Here is a 26,199-nt window from a genome sequence, read left to right on the forward strand (position 1 = left end):
TACATCCAAACTGGTAAACTATGGTTTACACTGGCCCCCAAAACGAAGAAGAAGAACCATGGTTTGAAGTTAGGTTGAACTTCCAGGATTGAATCCAGAATCTTCATTCTGTCAGTTGAAAGATATCACTTGTGGAATGGGACTTCTGCACCCTTTCCTTCCCCCCTGCCCCCCCATGTGTCCTTCATATTTTCTCCAGAGGGTCCTCCAATCTTCTGGAGGAGATTTGGAGGGCATGGGGGGCTGCAGAGGCAATGATAGGATATGGAAGACCCATTCTGCAAATGGTATCCTTCTGTTTGCGGAATGAGAATTCTGGATCCAAGCTCTAGTTTGGAGGGCAAACTATGGTTTGCTGCAAACCAGGAAGTAAATGTCATATGAGGATGGTGCAGGAATGTGAGGATGAAGCACATAAGGAGAAGGCTCATACCCAATACTCCAAACTACAGGTTGGATGATCAGACATGTTATGCATGGACCCACCACAATGATTTAATAAGACTAACATTTTTCTTTTCATTTTCCCCAGGACAAGTGAAGGAAAACTTAATGAAAACCAGGAAGCTTTATTCTTAAACTGAAGAAATACATTCTTTTCATCCGTATATGAAAAGCTACAATCTGTTTCATCAGTTTCTATAGTAAAGAAAAGGGTTTCTTGATTTGCTGATAGAATAAAGTGAATTGAACTAACTTTTCTGCTTTTTCTTTTGATTTCAATGGGTCTGGTATTAATAATGAGATCTGTTAGATTAGATTTTAATTTATATGACACTTTCCCAAAGAAAACTGCTCAAAGTGGTTCACAATATACCAAGACAACCAAAAATCAGCATAACATATCAACAACAAGTGTTTCAGTTCCAAAGTATTTCAGTTCTAAGCAAAAGAGCAGTGTCAGTCTAATGATATAAATCCAACCCTATATCAAAGCAGTACTAGAGTATCAGTAATACTTAAAATACAAATGCAACCAGATAAACAATAAATACCAACAGTACATAAATCAAGCCTAGAGCCCTAAACAAATGCTAATTATTATCCATACAAAAAGATCCAGCCCCTTAACTCCCAACTGAAGCACAGTTGGGAGATCCCTAGAGCCATCTACCATTTCACCATGGTGAGGCCCTACACAATTATCCCATGCTCCCATCATGAGACCAAAAGGCCCACATACCCTGATCCAAAGGAGACCAAACTTCAGAGTGGATGCATCCTCTCACCAAGAATCCCACCCCGATTTGGGTATATGTGTGTCAAATAATATTAAAGGGCTGCTCCTCATCCAAACACAAGCCACCAACACTTATCTGCTATCCATAGAAGGCTTGGCTGAAATATCCTCTCACAGATTCACCAGAAGGGTTTTGCTATATGACTGCTGGTTCTTGCAGCCTCACTGACAACTCTTGTGTGGCAGTGGCTAACGGGGACATGGAGGAGGTGATAAAAAAAGTATCCCAATGTTCTTCCTCCCATGTAGCTCTTCCCATGTACTGATGCTGCCCAAGAGTGAAAAATGATCTCTCTTCTCTGTTCACAGAAATAGGCCCTTTTTATAAGCTCCAATAAAGCCAGAGGGGGTGAAAAGAGCAGGCAAGCCCAACTCAAAACTCTTAAGATGATGTAACTCTCCTTTTATCCACCCACCTCAGTTGTGTAACGGTGAACCAAATGAAAGAGTAGCTGCATGATGGCATTACAGTGGCTGAGGAAATCTAAAGGTGCTTTAACACACACTGCCCCAGTCAAAATCCAAACCAGAGCAAAACACAAAGCACCTAGGAGATGTTTGCAAACCAATTTTTGAGTGTGATACTTTTAATGGAAATGACTGATGCAGATCTGCTCTGATTCTTTTAGATATATTGTCATTGTATTTCATGTAATCCAATCTATCTGCATTGGAATTCATTTGGGAGGGCAGTTCAGGCATTCACTATAATTCTCCACAAAATATGCCCTAGCTGTCTATATTTACATAGAGAATATAATACTGATTTGCCACTGGCAAGCTGCAACTGTACCTAAGGACAGGATGGGTCACCCATGACTTTTCCTTGACAGTGTTCTGTGGGAGCAATTTGAATTGACCCACTCACATGCATATTCAATTATTAAAAACCTGCTGGTTTAAGGGTTGCTCATGCTGGCTCAATAAACCCAGAAAATAGGAAGCTAAGGCCTTAACAGACATGCCTCGTGATCAGTGATGATGTTGTGCAATGTCACAAATGGTGCTTGCTTACAACTTGCCCTCCATGCACCCACACTTTTCCTTGGTCTTTCAGGCCCAAATCCAGATCGGGAGGGTGGAGTGCCTGGGACTAGTAAAGATGCCCCACATTGTCCTGGTCCTGTACTGCCTTATGAACCATCTGAGCCTTACTGTATTGCTAGAGGAATCCCCCAGTGAGTTTACCCATGCATATTTGTTGCTTAACACCAGTCTTAAACAATTGTGTTTTTAATAATTGAATTTTGTGGTGGTGGTGGTGGTGGTTTTAAGAAATGTATAATTACAGTGTTGGCAAATCTAGCAGCTCCCCAATATATTTGAGTCTGCTTTCTTGTACGTCAATCAATGTGATACATGGAATTAACTAATGGTAATCAAATTTTTATTTCAAAGGGCAGGCATCTTTTTTTTTTTAGTTGTACTAAAATATTAAATGCACATAACCATTTTGCTAATTAAAACAAATTAAAAGTATAATAGTAGGGTATTCCTTTTATTGGAAATAAACAAAAGCCACAAACTGGGGCTGGATCTACACTTACTACCTTTTTTCACTTCCAATGAGGTTTCACCACCCGCCTTTCACACTACGCAGTAGCCGCCTCGAACTGGAACCGGAATTTCCCACTTCCGTGCTCCCGCTTTCAATACCCTAATATCCTGGTATTTCCCCTTAATGTGCTCTGATTTTCCGCCTTTGCTACCATATCCAGTCGTAGTCCCCTCCCGTGCCTGTACATATGCGGTGGTGTTTGTATTTCCCTCCTGTCCAATCACAGCTCTCGACAGCCCCATGTCTTCTTCCGGCTATCGATCACATAGCTTCCTCAGCAGCCCCCATTTCCTCAGCAACAAGCAAAGGGCTGGATGTGTGCGCACTTGTCTGATCTCGGAAGCTAAGTGGGGTCAGTCCTGGTCAGTGCTTGGATGGGAGACGGCCAGGGAATCAGGCTTCCTGCACTGAGCAGGGGGTTGTTTATCCCCTCAAATGAGATTAATGAGATTTTTTTTAATTAAGGCGTTATCCTCGCAGAATTGGGGCTTCTCCGCAATGTTTTTTTTTCTAATTAAGGCATGATCTTCAAAGCTTCAAAGTTGTGAAGCCTCACAATCCTTGAAGGATTGTGAATCGGCTCTTGGGGAACCAACCTCAGAGCGTGGGCTATCCCATGGCCGTCTAGCTGCTGACTAGCAGCCATAGGATTGCACCCTTAGAGATTTTTCTGGAGGATTCCCTCTCCCTTATTTTTCCAAAGAAGACTGGAGAAGGAATCTTCCAGAAAAGTGTCCAAGAGTTTATAATTCCCTTGGTAAAGACGCATGTGGAAATGCCTGGGGAATTCAATTGGTGCAGGTGTTCCTTTTTTCATTTTGGTTTCTAGCTTTTCAGCTGTTTTCTGACGTCCCTGTGCCCCTGCTTTTACGTGATAAGCTACACAAATATTTGCATAGCCTACCGCGTTAATGAAAAGCATGGACGCAAATGGTGTCCTGGACGTAGGGATGTATGAAACACTTACCTGGCTCTGCGCCAAGGCATCCATAGTGGCGGGGAGGCGCTCCGTCGCTCCCCCCAATCCTGCTCAGCCAGCTCCGCTCCACGGCAGCTCCATGGAGCCGCCAGCCGGGGCTGGCTGCAGCCGGAGTTCCGGCCATGGCCGGGCTGCTGCAGCCGCAAATGGCGGCCATCATAGCAGCTGCCATTTGCGTCCTTGCAGGCAGCCGTGATAGGCAATGTAAGTATTTACGTAACCTATGACGGCAAAGAGCAGGGGTGCAAACGGCGTAGCGGCAGTTCCATTGGTAGAGGCATTCAGAGCACCGTCTGGTCCAGTTTTATTGGATGAGTTTCAGTTACTGAGGCCTGAGGATGCGGACAAGGTGCTTGGCCAAGTCCGATCGACCACTTGTGCGCTTGACCCTTGCCCTTCATGGCTTATTAAATCAAACAAGGAGGGGATGTCCGGCTGGGTCCAGGAGGTTGTAAATTCCTCCTTGAGAGAGGGAGTGGTTCCTGCTGCTTTAAAAGAGGCGGTAATTAGACCACTCCTGAAAAAGCCTAACCTGGATCCAAAGGATGTTAATAATTATAGGCCAGTGGCCAACATCTTCCTAGGCAAGGTGCTTGAGCGGGTGGTTGTAGGACAGCTCCAGGCATTGTTGAATGAAACGGATTATCTAGATCCATTTCAATTGGGCTTCAGGCCTGGTTTTGGAATGGAAACTGCCTTGGTCGCCCTGTGGGATGACCTCTGCCAGGAGAGCGACAGGGGGAGTGTGGCCCTGTTGATTCTTCTGGACCTCTCAGCGGCTTTCGATACCATCGACCATGGTATCCTTCTGGATAAGTTGTCTGGGTTGGGAGTTGGAGGCACTGCACTACAGTGGTTCCGCTCCTCCTTGGATGGCCGATTCCAGAAGGTGGTGCTGGGGGATTATTGCTCTGTGCCATGGCAATTGTGCCATGGGGTTCCACAGGGCTCTATTTTATCCCCTATGCTGTTTAACATCTACATGAAACCACTGGGGGAGGTTATCTGGAGGTGTGGGCTGAAGTGCCATCAATATGCGGGTGACACCCAGCTCTACCTCCCTTTCTCATCAAAACCAGGTGAGGCAGTGGCTGTTCTGAATCAGTGCCTGGGCACGGTAATGGACTGGATGAGGGCCAATAAACTGAAACTCAATCCAGACAAGACTGAGGTACTGTTAGTGGGTGGTTCGTCTGCCCGGCTAGGTGATATTCAACCTGTTCTGGAGGGGGTTGCACTCCCCCTAAAGGATCAGGTTCATAGTTTGGGGGTGCTCTTGGATCCAGAACTGTCACTTGAGGCACAGGTGAACTCAGTGGCATGGAGCACTTTTTATCAGCTTAGGCTGGTATACCAACTACGCCTTTATCTGGACAGAGATAGCCTAGCTACAGTTATCCATGCTCTGATAATTTCTCGTCTGGATTACTGCAATGAGTTATACGTGGGGCTGCCTTTGAAAACAGTCCGGAAACTTCAGCTGGTCCAAAACAGGGCAGCAAGATTGTTAACAGGGACCGGCCAACGAGCTCATATTACGCCAATACTTTTCCAGCTTTGCTGCCTACCAGTCCATTTCTGTGCCCGATTCAAAGTGTTGGTATTAACATTCAAAGCCCTTAATGGCTTGGGGCCAGGTTATCTGAAGGATCGCCTCCTCCCATATGTGCCTGCTCAGACCTTAAGATCATTGTTAGCAGCCCTTCTCCCTGAGCCCCTGCCAAAGGAAGTGAGGTGAGTGGCTACTAGGAGGAGGGCTTTTTCTGCTGTGGCACTCCGGCTCTGGAATGAGCTCCCTGGTTAGGTTTGCCTGGCACCTACATTGTATTCCTTTCGGCGCCAGTGAAGACCTTTTTATTTTCCCAGGCATTTTAGCATTTTAGCTTTCTAAACTTTTAGCTTTGCTATTTTAAATCTGTATTTTAAACTCCTGCACTGCTGCTAGGTTTTATTGTGGTTGTATTGTTATATTGTGGTTTTAATGTTCTATATATTTTAAATTGTCTTACTGTGTGCTGTTTGGTTTTAATTTTTGTGAACTGCCCAGAGAGCTTCAGCTATTGGGTGGTATAGAAATGAAATGAATGAATGAATGAATGAATAGATAAATAAATAAATAAATATTTGCGCCCCTGCTCTTTTCCGTGATAGGCTATGTAAATACTTATGTAGCCTATCACAGCTGCCTGCAAGGATGCAAATGGCAGCTGCTATGACGGCTGCCATTTGCGGCAGCAGTAGCCCGGCAGCGGCCAGCTGGAGCCGCCGCCACCAGAGCCACAGCCGCCACCACATCAGCCCCAGGTAAGCTCCGTCCAGGGGGGATTCCGTGGGGTGACGGGGGGCGGGAGGCTGTTCCACCACAGATTCTGGGGCCCGGATTCTAAAGAATCCGGCCTCACTGGAGTCCGTGGCAGAATTCTCTGACATCCCTACCCAGATGCCATTTGCGTCCACAGTTAGTAGTCCCCTTCAGCCAGCGATACAGCATGGCAGCCGTATCGCTGGCGCTTTGGAGCTGGCCGGTGGCTCTGCAGAATCGCAGCAGAGCGGAGCCAGCCAAAGAGGATTCCAGGGGGAGGAACGGATCACCTCCCTGCCGTGGACCCCCCCCCCAGACTGGTAGGTAGGGGATTCGTACATCCCTAGTTCTCTCTGCCCCCCCCCCGGCTTTCCCAGCACAAGCATATGTGTGTCTACTCGGAATAAACTCCCACTGTGCTCAGTGAGGCTTGCTCCTGAAATGCAGGTGCATCTGGACCTTCAGGGGAAAAGAGAAAGGGGGGAGAGGGGGGAAGCCTCACTTATTGGTTGAGCAGCCGTTGCCAGCCAGGTGATGTTCATTCCAACCCCCAACCCGACCAGGAATTATGTTCCATGAAGCAATTTTTACTGGTGCGGAGAATCTGCTCATGGAACCCTGCTCACAGCAAAGCCGATTCCTTTTAAAAAAAAAATCTATACTTCTCTATTAGCTTCTCCTTCCATTGTCGTGGAAACACAGCCATGGAAGGTCTGAAGAGAAATTGTAACCGCATTCAGTTAAATACAGTAATAGTGTTGCACGTGACCAGGAACCCTGACTGTGTAGAGTCTGTGAATGTGCTTGTGAATGCACTTGTAACTGTATTCAACTGAATGCATTTACAGTTTCTTTTCAGACCTTCCCCATCAATACAGGGAGGTCAGGGTTGGAGCCAGTGAGTGCATCCCAATCTCTCCTTGGCGCTTAAGATTTTTATATTCCTGAATATGGCTAGATTCTCACAACCATCCAAATTAGCATACGTAGCGTGAACACATGTTCTGTGTAACGTGTGAATGTCTCTAGTGTGAAGCCTGATCCCTGCACATCCTTGTCCCACCACACATAAAGGAACAGCATGAATCAGGGCACTTCCACGATATTTCTGTTTTCAGAAAGGCAGCACAAGGGCCCCAATCCCCTAATTTCCTTTTCCCACCACATGGAAAGGAAGAGCAGGGATCAGAGTGCTTGTGCTGCATTTTTGCTTTCAGAATGGTAGTGTTAGGCCTTGATCCTTCCATTTCCTCCACCTGTGCATTCCACCTCCCTCACAAATTCCCTGCAGGTCAAGCTACACAGTACTTTAAGGATGTAGCTAGTTGCTCAAAAATAAGCTCAGGAGACCCAGGACAGTATCCAATTGGGATGCTGCTGTTTCACTGAATGTGTTGCACCAGCGGGACCAACTGATTGTGCAACAGGGAGTGAGCAGTTCTTAAAGGAACCCTGGAAACAAGGGAGCCTGGAGTTTATATTACTACTGTATCACTGTGCTATCAGGGTTCCGACTCACATGGAGGTCTTTGCGCATGCAGTGCAAAGGCCCCCTCCCTACAGACATTTGTGTGGTATCATTGGATGTTAGGTTGGACGTTAGGGGAGGGGCTACGTAATGTGCACAATGCCAGTGAGGAGGGCTACTTGGCACAGCCCCTGCTTATGTGATGGGTTAATCTATATTAAATAGGGCTATAGAATCCTTCTGCAAACAGTGGCGTATTGGCAGCAATTCTAGCTTCAGAATGAAACGGAGCATGCATTGTATAACTTTGCCAGCAGTTGCTGCCATGGGCTTTAATAGGGCAGGAAAATCTTACTAACTTTTGAACTGCTGCCCAGAACATCACCAAACCAGTGAAGGATTGCCTTCCTTGAGAATTCTGAGAAAAGTACATCAGTAATCTTCTGATGAAAGAAATATATGATATGCCTGTTTAAAATTGGAGTGAAAAGGGTAATTGTGTCAGTTTTCAGCACTTTTTAAATTGGCACACCAGTGGCAATTTTCATTGGATCACTTTGACAGTTGACACAATCATAGACCTCATCAAGTTGATCATTGATGCCATGTTTCAAGTTAGTTCAGCAGGTGTCATTTTTTCAAGCAGCAATAGAACCATGATGAAAGAAATAACATTGAGAGTTATTTTTGATGTCCCACAAGTGAGTATAAATAAGCTCATGAGTATAAATTACTCATTAGTAATTAATTAGTATAAATAAGCTAAATAATATAAATATAAATATAAAATAAATATAAATAATAATAAATAATTAGTATAAATTACTCATTAGTAATTAATTAGTATAAATAAGCTCATAAGCTCACAAGAAATAACAATTTAATGTAACACCATGGATTGTATCGTAATGTTACTTGACCAGAAGTCCATGCATGCAATGGGACTTTCCTGCCGCCGCCTCCCTACTGCAGCCCTCTGAAACCCCACCTGAAAAGCTTCTCCCAGGTTTCGGGGACCCTCAGAAAAGGCCTGAAATGTGGTGTATGGAGCTGCAGTGGGATGCGGGAACTGAAAAAAATAAATCAGGTGCAGATAGCTTGCACAAGCAGGAGTTCCACTGCATGCAGAGGAGGCAGGGAAATCCCATTGCACAAGCAGCCTTCTGTTCATATAACATTGGGATGCAATCCATTGTTAAGTTCACCCAAGGGGTCTTAAGTTCAAGTTTTACCTATATGAATGCTTTGTTGGATCAAGCCAGACATCCATCTAGTCCAGTACTCTGTCGTGTCCTGACCTCAGGAAGGTCCTAAATAGAACATGACAGAAATAGCCATCCTTTCTACCATCCTTTCTATTGCAATGGCTAGCAACCACTGATAATGCTAGTCCTGTGACAGTTTCTTTTTTTTAAGGCCACTATGCACAGTAGCTTGTGACAAATCCTTAATTTAGTTCTGTATTGCATGTAGTATTGCACAGCTATTTTTTGTTACCCCACATCAAAATGGCAAAGGATCCATATATAGCCATTATGGTTTCACTGACTAGAGGTTGCAGGAAGCTATGCAACTGGAATATTCTATGCAACTGGAATATTCAGTGTACATGGTTATTTCTGGCCTTGTGGATTTTAATTAAGGTGTATGATTATTAATTAAGTTATAATGGTACAGTGGACTTATATTGTTACTGTCATAAGTATGCAATGACATATACCAATAGCAAAAATTCTCTGAGTGTGGATACTTATTTGGCCAAAACTGCACCATCCACGGACAATATTCAGTATTCAATATACATGGTTATTTCTATGCAACTGGAATATTCAATGTACATGGTTATTTCTGGCCTTGTGGATTTTAATTAAGGTGTATGAGAATCATCCAGATATCTGCATCACTTTTCTCTCAGATTTGCAGATGTAACTCTGGTAAAATAGAAATTGTGCTATGATGCCACCCACATGTTTGGTACTACCCATAGTAAACAACACACACTATTAAAAATTACAGTTCTTCGCAGCAGTATGGTACTGAAGCCTTTGATGAAGCAATCCTTCAGGCTCTAATCAGGTTCTCTCTTGGGAGAGCAAACACAGATTTTGACCCCCAAAGGTTAAAAAGCAGCTGGGAGTGCACTTTGGAGCAGAAAATAGGGCTAAACACCCCTCTCCCTGTTCTCCACCTAATTGCCTTCTAAGGCATCAGGGCTCTGATATGTAGATGTGTAGTTGCTGAGACACCTGCCATACTCCAAATCCAAAACAAAAGAGCTTCTGAGCAAGAAGCAGTCACTCTTCTCTCTTACAATGTATGAAGCAACAAAAATTATCTACTAGCAAGGTATACTACCTGCTGGTAGTATGTCCATCTGGGGCCCCAGGGAGCAAATCTTGTTCCCAAGAGTAACCAGCTAGATGTATTAACTTGCTTCCCCCGCCCCCCTTCTCCTTTGTTTAACGATATGATCTTGCTGCAACACCTAGGTAAGAAAAAGGAAGGATGTAGAATCTCACTCCTATGCTGTTAGGGAACTTCAGAGTTCAGTCTCGTGCTGCATCATTTTGCTTGAGCCTGTGCTTCACCATTTACTCACAAACCAAAGCCCCTGGCCAGTCCCCATGCTGGCCTTATATGTGGCTTCACAGACTCCGAATGTGCCATGTGTTCCCTCTCCATCTTATGAAACAGCCAGATTTTCTGCTCCTATGTTTCCAGGGCAATGGCGCACTCTCTGGCCCGGACATGCTGCCCTCAGCATGTCTCCACTAGGGGCATTTGCCTTTTTACTCACACTTGGGGGTGGGGGGTGGCCCACCAGAGCAAAGCTTTCACCCCCATGATCCCTCCATGCCAGGGGTGGAGACAGCATGTGCTTAGAAATTCATCATGTTGGCTTGAGGTGGTGGGGGGGGAATGTCTTATTAAGCAGAGGTCTTTTTGTGCACCTGGAGGCTTCCTGCCTGCCTTTCCTCTATGCTTAATGCCTTTCTAGGTATTTTAATTCACCAAAAGAATTGTAATTGATGAATTGGTTAGGCCCATTGGTTAACAATGCAGCTCTACACATTTCCTTGTAGCTATTTACAAAAAGAAAACACACCCTTCCTCGTAATTTGTGCTTTCTTGTCACAGATTCAACTATTGCTAAAGGAAGTGCCAGAGGAAAAATATCGTGAAACATTCCCAGCTTTCTTCAGTGGAGATTGAGGTAGAAGGGGACTACACTTGCCAGGGGAGGGTGCTGGAGTATTAACTGTGAACGTTAATATACGCCAAGATATCTCTCCTAGCATCATTTCCTGCCATCCAGCTAGGAATCAAATCTTCAACTGTACCTGATCACCATCCAAATGATGTACTCTGTTTTGAGGCTGGCCCAGTTCCGTTACCTGGCCAAGCATCCTTTCTGTGTCGTGGTAGACAAGGGATGCAGGGTGGTGATAGGATAATGTGTGATGTGAGCCCTCTGCACATAGCACCATACATGCATAGGGCTGCTTTGTGCAACCTCCCCTCCCCCTCCTTTTTTTACACATAGGTCCTATGTGTGTATGGCCCTACATGTGGAATGCCTGAGTCACACATACATACCTTGTATGTTGGAAAGAGTCATATGTACACACCCCTTCATCACACAAAAAGGATCCCGAGTATCTACTACAGATTCTTTACTGTTCAAGTTATAACGGTACAGTGGACTTATATTGTTACTGTCATAAGTATACAATGACATATACCAATAGCAAAAATTCTCTGAGTGTGGATACTTATTTGGCCAAAGCTGCACCATCCATGGACAAGAGGAAGGTATGAGCAGGCTTGGAGGAGCTCCAAGGTTTGCAGAAGGACAAAAAACAATCTTAAGGAAGAAACCAGAACCAGACCACCAGAAACAGCGAGGTGAGACGTGTGGTTGGGTTAAAATAGAGCCACAATGTATTCAATTAACAGTAAGAGATCTGCAAAAGGTGGTGGTTATGTGGGTCTATCTAAATTAGCTACCAAGGGGGAGCCTAACCTGGTCTTGTGCCCGGGACAGCCCAATGCCTGTCCCCATGTCTCATCCACACCTTTAGGTGTTGAGAGATGCCCTCCAGAGTCCCAGCCCCTCAAGTCCCATGAAGCTAACTGGGTGACACATTTGGGCCCCAGAAGGGATTCTTTTCTCACCTGTCCCTTTCACCTTTTGGTGGTCACCTAGTTGTCCAATCTGCACTGACCACCACGCACCAATTGTGACCAAAGCTACCTATTTAAATGAGGCAAATCCTCCCCACCACCACCACCAATTACTTCCCAGGTTGCTCAGTACAGAGTAGGTCAAAAAACTAAGCTCCCCACGCCAATCTGGTAGTGCAGTAACAAATTCCTGCTTGGCCCCTGGGTGACCAACTACGTTTGTATGACTACAGTTTCTAGGTGGGAAGAAGGGATGGCTTAAATAGTCAACTCAGGCTCCACCCCCAGGCTTGGTGTCCCAATCTAACGTGCAGCTGTGTGCCTCATTGCTGTGTCTTTGCCCCACCCTAGAAACCCTGCCACAAATGCTGTCTCTTTCACTGACCGCAGGTGTTAGGGAAACGGGCTTGTAGCAGAATAATAATATTTTGCAAAATTAATATGGATTATTTCAAAAATGTTATATCATGATTGTTGACAAAATACTAGGGGCTGGGTGTGTGTCTCTCTCTGTGTGTGTTTAATCCTATTGTTAAGCTATTTTTTTGAGAAGTAGCAGCAGTCCTGCTGCCTTACGTCTGCCCCGGGAGAAATCACGTAAGAATGTCCATTGTTAGAGATCACTGTGATAAAGCATGTCTTGATTTAGATCAAGAATGTGATTGCTCCTATAGATATGGAACGCTATAAGTACTTCCATGATTGCTCTCAGTAAGCTCTTGGGCAGAGCAGACCACAGCCTCGATCTCGAGAGAACAGCCTTCATGAACCATGAAGATAACAACAATATTTGGGATCCTTTCTCTAGCAAACTGTTGCTTCTTTTTAGGTAAGCACTGTGGTATGATTTTCGAATCTCCATAAGCAATGACCACTTTATACATTACTTTTTTCTCTATCCAAGTAAAAGAAAATCACTATATAGGATAATATGGGTTGGATCCAGGATCTGCATTCCACAAGAGGAAGGGACTTTCCATGAAAGAAAGGGCTCCACTTGCAGAAGGTCCCTCTGCCCAATTTGGGGAGATCCCCCTTTGCCCCACACCACAGCTCGCCCCATTCAGCAGGGTCTCCTGCCTCTGTGTAGCATTTTCAGCAGGCTGGAAAGGCTGCCATGGGAGGAAGAGAGTGGGGAAGTCCACCTCCACCAGCATAGCTGACCCAGTTTAAATCTGGATCCAACCTTATCTGTTTTGCAATGGTTAAAGAGTATGGGGTTGTTCTACTTTCAGGCACACATATAATGCAGCTGATACACCATTGTCTGCCTGATGCATGGATCAGTGATTAGGCAAATAGGGGGGCAGGGGAAAATATGTGTACTGATTTTCAGACATTGGGTTGGATCCAGACTTAGTCATTCTTAGAAAAGACCTATTGAAATCAATGTGACTTAAGTTAGTAATAAATAACTTGGTTACTGAAGTGCCATTCATTTCAGTAGGTCTACTCCAAGCTATGTAGAACTCCATGTAGGCAACATAATTGGCCCCAAGCCAAGACACAATTCACTTGGTTATTAGAAAACACTACAATAGTTGATGTGGGAAAGCCATTGCATGTACAGCTTTGCTCCCAATGATGTTATACAGCAAGCCACTGTGGGAAGTCACTGGAGCAAACACAGTGCTTTAGATTGGGGTTAATTCTTCCAAGAATTAGTAGAGTCTGAATCCAATATTGCACAAATATTACTGAAGTTTGTATTATTGAAATTTGTATCATTTTACTAATTTCTAGTAAAATGGTGGTAGTAATACCACAGCACCATAAAAGTTCAAGGCACTTTATGAAGTGACATAACAAAACAAAACAAAACAAAACAAAAGAAGGTCCCTGCCACAAGGCGCTTACACGCTCAGTTATCACTTCCAAGTTATCAGCATAACATTTTATTTGCCACAAACACCCTTTTTAAATGCTGTGAAATGCTAGCATTTTGTATTTACCTCATTAAATACCACCTTTTCTGCCAAAGTAGCCAAGGCAGTTTATATTTCCTATAAACAATCTAAGAGACTTACAATCTAAGAGACACGATACAAAAGTAAAAAAGGAATGGGGAGGGAAGAAGAAAATGAGCGCATTCAAATACCAACTCTTTCACAGTGTACATAGTGAAGTTACATAACGATCAGAAGGAACAGTTGCTACAGGCAAGACTTTTGGGGAGGAGAGAACCAAATGGCAGTTGGTCCCGGACTCCCGGCTGAGGTAGTGGAGAGCAGCTCACAGTCTCACCTCTCCCTTTGCTGCAGCCAGGAAGAATGTCTGCTGACAGAGACAGTTGTGGGAAGGCAGGAACCAAATGCCAGCTAGTCCCAGCTAAGCCAACAGAGGGGACCTCGCTGTCGCAACTCTCCCTCAGATGCAGCCAGGTAGAAAGAGTCTATTTTTGAAATATAAATCTATTTTTAGAGCAAGAGACCACATAGACCAGGGGATATTCAGTATTTTTTTAAAAAAAGTGGCCAGGAAAGGTTGATGCCAACAATCTAACTTTCTATAAGGTTAATTTCAATTTCTGGTAATATTGCCCTCTTTGGAAGTCTTGCCCTCGTATTGTTGAAAACTCCAGAATGTAATAACGATTGCAAGATAAGATTGCCTGAACACGTTCATGTAAGTTCTTAATGCTTTCTCAAATTATTTTTCAGGTGCTCAAGCTTCAGGAAAGGTCAGTTAATATAACATATTCTGCAAGTTTTGGTTAAGGAACCAAATTGTGCTCACTTTCTGCATAGCAAAAATAACAATAAACGTGTCTCACAAATGAATAATGAAAGCAGATTACAATCCAAAGAATATAACAGACATTACTTGAAACAGGTAGCTAGCAGCTATGACTTTTCCCCCCGATTTTTACTAAAGAGTAGGTGCAGGGCCTCTGATCTGGACTGGGACCATAGCATGGGAGTAGGGCGCTTTAATCCTTTCTCCTCACCCTCACCCAGCACTATGGGTCTGATCTGGGTTGGGGGCCCACACAAGCAATTTCCATTGCAAAACAGAGATCCATTCATCCATAAAGCAAATGTAATGTCTGTTTTCGCCCTACTGAGGGGCTCTGTTTTGAACTGTATGTGCTGCTTGAATGAACTGCAGTGCAAGTTCATTCCTCCTTTGTACATTCTGCACGGTAGATTTTGCCACATTAGGAGCTTTTCTACAGGAGGCTGTTAATCTACTGCATCTACTTTTGGTTTTATCGCAGAATTGAGGTCTGAGCTGGACACAAAGAGCTTTTCATTTCCTGCTTTTCTGCTACATAACGTCTAGGTGGGACTGTGGTATAATGGATCAGCACAAATACACAAGAGGAAATCACACTTTCTTTAGCCATTAGATATAATACCCCATTTTCCCTACTCTAAAACAACCTGTGGAAAGTGTTTATAAAAAGAAGCAAAACCAGAAGGTCACAACACCACCTAAAAAACCCATAAATAACCATGAGTAGAGAATTATTATTATTATTATTATTATTATTATTATTATTATTAACATTTCTATACTGCCCAATAGCCGGAGGTCTCTGGGAGGTTTACAAAGATTAAAAACATTAAAAATACAATATACAAAGATTAAAAACCACTTACATAAAAAACACATAAACAGACAATATACACAAAAGAAACATATATCTAAAACAACTTCAAACAAACAATCTCAAAAACAAACAACCATAGCCATAAGATATTCCAGGATTGATTAAACACTTATCATATACTGTCAAATGCCTCGGAGAAGAGAAAGGTCTTAACCTGGCGCCGAAAAGTTAACAATATTGGCACCAGGCAGGCCTCGTCGAGGAGATCATTCCATAATTTGGGGGCCACCACCAAAAAGGCCCTCTTCCTTGTCACCGTCTTCCAACCTTCCCTTGGTGCAGGCAGCCAAAGGAGGGCCTTCGATGTTGAGTGTAGTATATGGGTAGGTTCATGTCAGGAGAGGTGCTCCATCAGGTACTGTGGTCCCATGCCATGTAAGGCTTTATTGGTTAAAACCAGCACCTTGAATTGGGCTCGGAAACATACAGGCAGCCAGTGCAAACAGGCCAGAGTCAGTATTATATGTCTGGACCTTCTGGTCCCTGTTAGCAATCTGGCCGCTGCATTTTGCACAAGCTGCAGTTTCTGAACCATCTTCAAAGTAGGGGTGTACAAAACCCCCTTACCTTGCATCCGCTGGTAGGGGGGGCGATCCGGTCCTTCCCCCCGGAATCCTCCCCAGCCGGCTACTGCCAGACTTCCGGCCATGACCAGTCTTCGGACACGAATGGCGTCCGGCCTAGCAGATGCCATTTGCATCCCTTCCCCTTCCATGATAGGCTACGTAAAGCTTTACGTAGCATATCACAGGAAGGGACGCAAATGGCGTGTGCTACGCCATTTGCATCCCTTCCCCTTCCTGTGATAGGCTATGTAAAGTTTTATGTAGCCTATCATGGAAGGGGAAGGGACGCAAATGGTGTAGCGCATGCCATTTGCATCCCTTCCCCTTCTGTGATAGGCTACGTAAAGCTTACATAGCCTATCACAGGAAGGGACGCAAATGGCATAGCGCACGCCATTTGCGTCCCTTCCCCTTCCGTGATAGGCTACGTAAATCTTTATGTAAACTATCACAGAAGGGGAAGGGATGCAAATGGCATCCACTAGGCTGGATGCCATTTGCGTCCAAAGACCAGACTCAGATGGACTCAGCCGGAGCCAGCGGTGCCAGCCTGCCAGGATCCGGCCGGGTCGGACTTCGCGGGGTGGCGGGGTGGGGTGGTCCGTTTCGCCACAGACTCTGGGGGTTGCAGATTCTTATAATCCGCCCCCCCCCCGGAATCCATGACAGAATTCTCCGCCATCCCTACTTCAAAGGCAGCCCCATGTAGAGTGCATTGCAGTACTCTAACTTGGAGATTACCAGAGCATAGACAACTGAAGCCAGGCAATCCCTGTCCAGATAGGGGTGTAGCTGGGTCACCAACTGAAGTTGGTAGAAGGCACTCCGTGCCACTGAGGCCACCTGAGCCTCAAGTGACAAAGGTGGCTCAAGGAGAACCCCCAAGCTACGAACCTCCTACTTCAGGGGGAGAGTGTCAGGGTGGAAACTGAGCCAATAGAGCCCCAGAGCAGTTCTGATTCTGAGGAGGAACAGCAATCCGTGGGAGAGGAGCTCGCTCATCTCTCACAAGCACAGCAGCTGGCAGAGATTCCTCCTGCCAGCATTCCTGGGATAGATAGTGACCCTGACAGTGAGAGAGCGCTGGAGGGGGGCTTGCTGGACACTCGGCGCAGACATAGGGAGTGACGACAGATGGAGGGCGCGGAAGGGAGGCATAGCACTCGTTTGGCGTGCAAACAATGATCGCATCCCGAGGACCCAAGGGAAAGAGGGAAGATCTCTCCCTAGCCCAGACATTCAGGGTCTTCCCGTGATTCTCCTTCAAACGGGGATCAACTGCCTTACCTGTTGCCTTAAGATAGGAGCTTAGGCTACTATCTTTCCCTAGTACTGTTCCTTGCTTTGGCGCTAGCTACTAGTATTCTGAAAGAGTCATAAAGTAATAAAGGAATAAAGTCTCTGAAAGAATTCCTCGTCGTTTGTGTCCTGAGTTGGCTATTGGTGGGGACTGCAAGAGGCAGCTAGGGCACTCCTGACAGCATGCGACCCCGTCCAGAACAGGTTGAGCATCCTCCATCTGGCCAGAAAAACCACCCACCAACAGGAGAACCACCCACCAACAGGAATCACAAGTTCACAACAAATGCCTCATGAAGAAAAGCTCAATGCAGCTGAGTACCCGATGAAAATGACAGTTACATCTTTTGCATAACAAATGGAATTGGGAACAAAATTGATCAGCTGACGGACTATGCAAGGAAAGTAGCCTTGAAAAATATGCAGACTTTTCTCAGTGAGCAAATACTGGGTCTGAGTCTAAAAATGACCAGTATGGTCTAGTATCCAACAGGGGCCATGCATGTGCTGCCAGCACTGGCGGACCAAGTCTGTGTGCATCGAGCCCCACCATGCATGTGCACCCAGCCCCACCCCTACTGTGCACAGCCACGATATAGCACTTCCAGGGGCAAGTCCCAACATGCACGAAAATGCTCATTTATGAAAGGGGAAGGTCATGCCCCTTTCAGAAATGGGCATTTTAGCACATGTTGGGCATGCTCCCAGAAGTTCTATATTGTGGCTGTGTGTGAACATGGTCCCTACTGGATATTACCCAAGGTTTAGAATTTAGAAAAACTGGGGTTGCAGAGATCATATCTCAAGGGGCATGTACACTTGGGTGACTGTAAATAAAGACTTAAACAGCAGAATCCTATATATGTCTATTTGCAAGTTAGTCCCATTGGGTTCAACTGGACTTACTTCCAGGTAAGTTGTTATTTCCTAGGAATAAGTCTCATTTAACTCAATGGTGCTTACTTCTAAGTAGGCATGTGTAGGATTGCACTGTAAGGTTCCAACCCTTTTCACGCAGAAAAACTAAATTAAGAAAAGCTGCCCCAAATACACATTTGAATTTGAAAGAAATGGTGCAGCTCTTCCGAAGACATACAAAAATAATCCTTCTGTACTTGAAAGCAGATTTTCATTTGTTATTTTAACTAATTAATTTCTTGGTATTCTGTGTCACATATAAAAACCAGAAGTAAAGTTATTTGAAAAAATTGAATATAAAACAATGGAATATTTGGAATATAATAAATGGAATATTTCAGCCTTGTAAATTAGTCTGCAAAAGCTACTAGCCTGTAAAATGATTTACTAGCTTACTTAGAAGGCTAGTAAACTCTGTTTCCATGCTAATCAGGAAGGAAAGTCCCCCCTTCCACCGTCAGCATGGAAACGGAGGTTACTAGCCTTTCAGCAGGCTAGTAAAAAAAAAAAAGCCTTCTACCAAGCAGATGAGGGAAGGCGGAATCTCTCCCTTCTCTGGCAGCCTGCTTTGGAGAAAGGGGCTTCCCTTCCTCCAGGGCCAGCACAAAAACTAAGCATACTTGTGGAGGACGGAGTGACCTGTCCTTCTTTGGCCAGCCTGCTCACTCACCTGTAATTCCTGGAGGGCTATGGCAATAAGGTGAGTTGTTAAATGTTCTTTTAAAGTATTTATATGCGGCTTTTCAGTCCACCCTTAATTTACATAAAAATATTAAAACAATATATATCAATACAAATTATATAATAAAACAGAAAAGGCAAGTTTTAGGGCTGAGGTGGGGGGACTTTTTGAAACCCAGTTTCTATTCTTAAATGATATTCTCTTCTTCCCTCAGGATAAGGTTGGCATTTGGCCCAGTTGGTCAGCTTTTGACCAGAAGCCAGCCAAGTTACCCGTTGGCCATTTGGCCAGTCACCTGGTCCGGATTCCCAGCTTTCATTTAAAAAAAGAAGACACTAACTATTATCGAATCAGAAACATGAGGGAAAAATGTAAAGCCCGTGTTCTAGTCAATCACATGGTAAGAAACAAGACCCACACCGCACACCATTGTTGTAGCCAGTCAGGGAGTCACAGCCAGCTAGGACTGACGCATAAAGGAAGCAGTATGATATCCATAGAGACAGGAAAAGGGTAGAGTCACAGTTCAATGTCTGGATATAGAACTTCCATTCTGCTTCCTTTTTACCCACCCCGCTATCCAAAGAATACAGTAGAGAACTCAAAGAACTTAGCATGGTCCCAACAAAAGGTAGCAGCGGACAGGAGTTAAAGCTCTTTTTAACTCAGGTCTTATTTTTTGTGTGAGAAATATGATTTACAGTGCCATCCTATGCATGTATATTCAGAAGGACATTCCATGGTTTCTCAGTGGTGCATACTCACAGCGCTGTGTGTCTAGCATTTGCAGCCGTGTTTGCTTGTCATTTTCAAACATTGCTCTGCCAATGGTAATACAGTCCATTATCTCCATATTACAAGTTGATGGTAGGAGCTGTGCCTGAGGGAGAATGACTTACAGGAGTCCTGCAGCAAAGTCCAGGTTAGAGGTAGGGGTGAGGCTGGTTTGGATTTCTGGCCAGACATCCTCTAAACAAAACCCTTCACATTGGAGCCAAGGCTGAAATAGTTCAGACCTTGTCCCTGGGCAAATGAAGCTGGGCATACCTCCTTTTTGTTTTACCTTCATTTCAATTTCCTTTGTTTTAATTTTACCTTCCTTCTGTTTCTCCATTGATTTGAATGAAAAATCTCGCCAGTTTTGTCATGCTAGTAACTTTGATGTTTTCCATCCCATCCAAATGGCATGACATTTTCAGGCAGTCTGCTACTCCTTTGGGGAATCAGACTTTTCGAAATTTCTGACAGATTGGAAAAATGTCCTCTTTTTATAGGCAATGAAAAAGGAAGAACTTCCGGTAAGCTTCCCAATGCTGTCAGTGGAAGACATAGCCAGTTTTCGCCTGCTTGTAACTTTGATGTTTTGCATACAAGTGGCATGGCATTTGCATTCTGCTACTCCCACAAACAACAGGTCTACCAAATTTGGAGAAAGGATTTCCATTTTAAAGGCAATTAAATTAAAATGAAGGTGAAAAATGAAAACAAAGAGTCCCACGTTTGTTTTTCACCTTCATCTTACATTACAATGAATGTTCATTTTTTTCACTCATTTTAAAAATGAACACATGCCCCTAGTTTGTGCTAACTTAACTTGTGAGGTCTGCTGAGATTTTTTTTTCTTCCTTATCTTTAACTGGTTTCTAAAAGGAGGCTATTTTAGGGAATTATATTTCATATCCTCATGAATTCTGTTACTCTAGTCTTTCAGATGCCTGAGGTAAGCCTGTGGATATTAAGCCTCTCCCCTTCCCTGGCAGTAAAAACACAACAATGCGAAATTAAAGAATGAAGAATTTGCGGCCTTTCATACACTCAAAATCAGCAGCCTGAGGTGGCTGCCTCACTGCCTAATGACAATGCTGGCCCTGTGCAACCTCTAGCCTCAAAGTACAGTGTACAAGGAAGAACAAGTCTTTTATGTTCTGAAAATGTATTTTATTTATTTATTTATTTATTTATTTATTTCTATACTGCCCAATAGCAGAAGCTCTCTGTAAATATAAAGTTGATGCTTGCATGAAGTTAATGAACATAACATACACATCACATACACTCTAGCCGTCCCTATTTTAATTGACTTAGGGCACAATCCTATGCATGTTTCTGGCCTGCTTGCACTGGCTGCCTGAATGTTTCCGAGTCCAATTCAAGGTGCTGGTTTTAATCTATAAAGCCTTACATGGTTTGGGAACGCAATACCTGATGGAGCAAATCTTCCAGCATGAACTAAGGATGTTGGAGAATTTTGCCACAGCCTCCCCGCCCCCCGCCACCCCGTGGAATCCCCCCAGGACGGAGCCTACCTGGCAGCAGATGCGGCAGTGGCAGATGCAGCGGCGGTGGCTCCGGCTCGTGTTCCAGCTGCTGCCGGGCTGCTGTGGCCGCAAATGGCGGCCGTCGTAGTGGCTGCCATTTGTGTGGCTGCCTTTTGCCTTGATAGGCTATGTAAATACTTATGTAGCCTATCACGGCAATGGGCAGGGGCGCAAATGGCGGCCGCCATGCCATTTGTGCCCCTGCCCGTTGCCATGATAGGCTACGTAAGTATTTACATAGCCTATCACAGCAAAAGGCAGCCACGCAAATGGTGGCCGCTACTTTGCCACAATACTTACGTAGCCTATCACAGCAAAAGGCAGAGATGCAAATGGTGGCCGCTACTTTGCCACAAAGTATGTAAATACTTATGTAGCCTATCATGGCAATAGGCAGGGGTGCAAATGGCAGCCGCTACGCCATTTGCGTGGCTGCCTTTTGCCGTGATAGGCTACATAAATACTTATGTAGCCTATCACGGCTTGGCAGGGACGAAAATGGTGGCCGGCATAGCAGCCGCCATTTGCGGCCACAGCAGCCCAGCAGCAGCCAGAAGTCTGGCTGTGGCCAGCCCTGGCCGGCAGCTCCACAGAGTCACCGTGGAGTGGAGCCGGCCAGGGAGGATTCCAGGGGGAGGGACGAAGCACCTCCTCCCCACCGTGGATGCCCCGGAACAGAGCCAGGTAAGGGATTTGTACATGTCTAACTAGGGATGGTGGAGAATTCTGCCACGGAATCCATGACGGAACGGCCTCCTGCCCCCCCGCGGAATCCCCCCTGGACGGCACTTACCTGGGGCGGATGCGGCGGCAGTGGTTTCAGCGGCGGCGGCTCCGGCAGCTGGTCTCCTGGCCGGCCACCATTGCCATCCTTGGACCGTGATAGGTTACATAAGAATTTACGTAGCCTATCACAACTAACCTCAAAAAAAAAAAAAAAACCCTCAGTGTATGCAAATGGCAGCAGCTATGGCGGCCGCCAATTGCATTCCCTATTTTTTGCCAATTTATCTTACGTAAATATTTACGTAAGATAAAACAACGGGGAAAAAAGGGGAACGCATATAGCATAGCGGACGCTATTTGCGTTCCTTTATTTTTCGCCGTTCTAGCCTATGTAAATATTTTCCCTATTTTTCGCTGATTTATCTTACATAAATATTTACGTAGGCTAGAACGGTGAAAAATAATGGGATGTAAATAGCATCCACTATGCTATTTGCGTTCCCCTTTTTTTCGCCGTTTTATCTTACGTAAATATTTACGTAAGATAAATCGGAAAAAAATAGGGAATGCAAATGGCAGCTGCCGTAACGGCCACAATTTGCGTACGCTGCATTTTTTGTTTTTGTTTTTTGAGGTTAGCCGTGATAGGCTACATAAATTCTCACGTAGCCTATCACGGCTGTCTGGCTGGATGCAAATGGCGGCCGCTATGGCAGCCGTGATTTGTGTCTGCACCAGGCCATCCGTGACCGGAAATCCGGCTGCACACGGCCCTGGCCAGCTGTTCTGCGGCCTGGCCACGGAGCAGAGCCAGCCGTCGAGGATTCCGGGGGGGAAGAGCGGGTTGCCTCCCCCCCGTCGAGGCTTCCAGGGGGAGGGACGGAGTGCCTCCCCCCCCACCGAAAAAGATTCCACGGAAAGGTAAGTGACTTTCGTACATCCCTATGACCCTAACATGAACCTACCCATACATTATGCTTTGCATCTAAGGCCCTGCTCCAGGTGCCTCCTCCAAGGGAGGCTCAGAGGGTGGAAATAAGGGAGAAGGCTTTCTTGGTGGTAGCCCCCTATTGTGGAATGGTCTGCCCAATGAGGCCTGCCTGGCACCAACATTATTATCTTTTTGGCGTCAGGGTAAAACTGCCCTCTTCTCTTAGACGTTTGGCAGCATATAATTACTTTTTTTTTATCAGGTCCTGGATTGTCTTTGGCTGGTTGTTTAAAATATTATTTTTAGATATATGTTGTCTGTGTGAGAGCTGTCTGTTTATATGTTTTTATGTAAATGGTTTTTGTACTCTGTATATAATGGTTTTTAATTTTTGTGAAGCATGCAGAGAGCTTTGGCTATTGGGCAGTACAAAAATGTAATATAAATGAATGAATGAATGAATGAATGAATGAATGTTTAGACAGAAATAAGTCCTACAACATGGGCTGGCTGGGGGACACTGGGAGTTGTAAGACTTCTTTCTGTCTAAACATGCATAGGATTGTGTCCTTTGTTAGTTTGTTAGCCACTTACATAGGTTGTTACCTGCCCTGGGTGCTTTGTGAGGAAGGGCAGGACAATAAATAAATAAATAAATAACTTCCTCGTAAATCACTGTCCCTATTTTTGCCTTTGGCAAAAGATCATGAGTTTCTACACCTATCATTATTTAAGGTATTAATTCCAAGTCTCTAGTAATGGGGTATGTCATGGATGCATCATTTCTCTCGTTCACATCCATATCAATGCATGCACATGAACACTAGCAGCCATGCAGTGCACCCCACCTGCCAATTTCACAAACGGCAGTTGCTAACATATGTTGTTGTTGTTCAGTCATTAAGTCATGTCCGACTCTTCGTGACCCCATGGACCACAGCACGCCAGGCCCTCCTGTCCTCTGCTCTCTCCCAGAGTGTGTTCAGGTTCATATTTGCATCGGTGATGCTATCTAGTCATCTCATCCTCTGCCGTCCCCTTCTCCTTTTGCCTTCAATCTTTCCCAGCATCAGGGTCTTTTCCAGAGAGTTTTCTCTTTGCACTAGGTGGCCAAAATATTTGAGCTTCAGCTTCAGTATCTGTCCTTCCAATGAGCACTCAGGGTTGATTCCCTTTAGGATTGACTGATTTGACCTCCTTGCAGTCCAGGGAACTCGTAAGAGTCTTCTCCAGCACCACAGTTCGAAAACATCGATTCTTTGGCACTCAGCCTTCCTTATAGTCCAGCTCTCACATCCATACGTTGCTACTGGGAAAACCATAGCTTTGATTATATGGACCTTTGTCGGCAAGGTGATGTCTTCGCTTACTATGCTGTCTAGGTTTGCCATAGCTTTCCTCCCAAGGAGCAAGCATCTTTTAATTTCATGGCTACAGTCGCCGTCTGCGGTGATCTTGGAGCCCAAGAAAATAAAATCTGTCACTGCTGCCATTTCTTCCCCTTCTATATGCCAGGAAGTGATGGGGCCAGATGCCATGATCTTAGTTTTTTTAATGTTGAGTTTCAAACCAGCTTTTGCACTCTCCACTTTCACCCCCAACAAGAGGCTCTTTAGATCTTCTTCGCTTTCTGCCATTAGGGTGGTATTGTCTGCGTATCTGAGGTTATTGATAATTCTCCTGGCAATCTTAATTCTGACCTGTGATTCATCCAACCCGGCATTTCTCATGATGTACTCTGCATTTTAGCTAAATAAGCAGGGCGACAATATGCAGCCTTGTCGTCCTCCTTTCCCAATTTTGAACCAATCGGTTGTTCCATGTCTGGTTCCTACTGTTGCTTCTTGGCCCTCGTACAGGTTTCTCAGGAGACAGGTAAGGTGGTCTGGTACTCCCATCTCTTTAAGAATTTGCCAGAGTTTGTTGTGATCCACACAATCAAAGGCTTTAGTGTAGTCAATGAAGCAGAAATAGACGTTATGCTCAAAATCCTACAAGCTATAATATAATCCTACAAGCAAAATCCTACAAGCTATAATATAATCCTACAAGCAAAATCCATACAAGCATCTGGCCCCATCACTTCCTGGCATATGGAAGGGGAAGAAATGGAAGCAGTGACAGATTTTATTTTCTTGGGCTCCAAGATCACCTCAGACGTTGACTGTAGCCATGAAATTAAAAGACGCTTGCTCCTTGGGAGGAAAGCTATGGCAAACCTAGACACCATAGTGAGAAGCAGAGACATCACCTTACCGATAAAGGTCTGTCTAATCAAAGCTATGGTTTTCCCAGTAGCAACGTATGGCTGCGAGTGCTGGACTATAAGGAAGGCTGAGCACCGAAGAATCGATGCTTTCGAACTGTGGTGCTGGAGAAGACTCTTAAGAGTCCCCTGAACTGCAAGGAGGTCAAATCAGTCAATCCTAAAGGAAATCAACCCTGAGTGCTCATTGGAAGGACAGATACTGAAGCTGAAGCTCCAATATTTTGGCCACCTAATGCGAAGAGAAAACTCCCTGGAAAAGACCCTGATGCTGGGAAAGATTGAAGGCAAAAGGAGAAGGGGACGGCAGAGGATGAGATGGCTAGATAGCATCACCGATGCAATGAATATGGACTTGAGCACACTTCAGGAAAGAGCGCAGGACAGGAAGGCCTGGCATCCTTTGGTCCATGTGGTCATGAAGAGGGATGTCAGAGAATTCTGACAGAATCCTAGAGAGGACCAGGGATGTCAGAGAATTCCGCGACGGATCTCGGTGAGGCCGAATGCAAGTGCATTTGGCCCCCCGAAAACCGTCACGGAACGAAGCCCCCCACCCCCTACCCACGAAAGGCTCACAGGACAAAATGCCCACCGCCCCCACCCCACGAAAGGTGCGCGAAACGGAGCACTTACCTGTTCCCATCCACGCTGCTGTGCGAATGGCGGCTCTCCTGCGGCCGCCATTCACTTCCTCCTTCTTCAGCCGTGATAGGCTACGTAAATACTTATGTAGCCTATCACGGCTAATGCAGAGACGCCATTTGCATCCCTGTGGAGGCCATGATAGCCTAAACCCCAGCGTACACAAATGGCGGTAGCCGCCGCCATTTGCATACACTGGATTTTTTTTCCCCCTGCCGTGATAGGCTATGTAAATATTTATGTAGCCTATCACAGCAAGGTCAAAAAAAACCCAGCCTACGCAAATGGCAGCGGCTACCACCATTTGCGTACGCTGGGGTTTTCCCCCTGCCATGATAGGCTACGTAAATATTTATGTAGCCTATCATGGCTCACTACAGGGACACAAATGATGGCGGCTACGACAGCCGCCATTTGCATCCCTGCAGGGCTGCCCAGTGGCTGGATGTCTGGCTGCAGGCAGCCGGAGCCGGCCGGCAGCTCCACGGCTTGGTCGCGGAGCA

The sequence above is a fragment of the Heloderma suspectum genome, chromosome 2, assembly GCF_057233095.1.
Source record: "Heloderma suspectum isolate Gila_16-S chromosome 2, 16-S_ref, whole genome shotgun sequence".
Classification (NCBI taxonomy): domain Eukaryota; kingdom Metazoa; phylum Chordata; class Lepidosauria; order Squamata; family Helodermatidae; genus Heloderma; species Heloderma suspectum.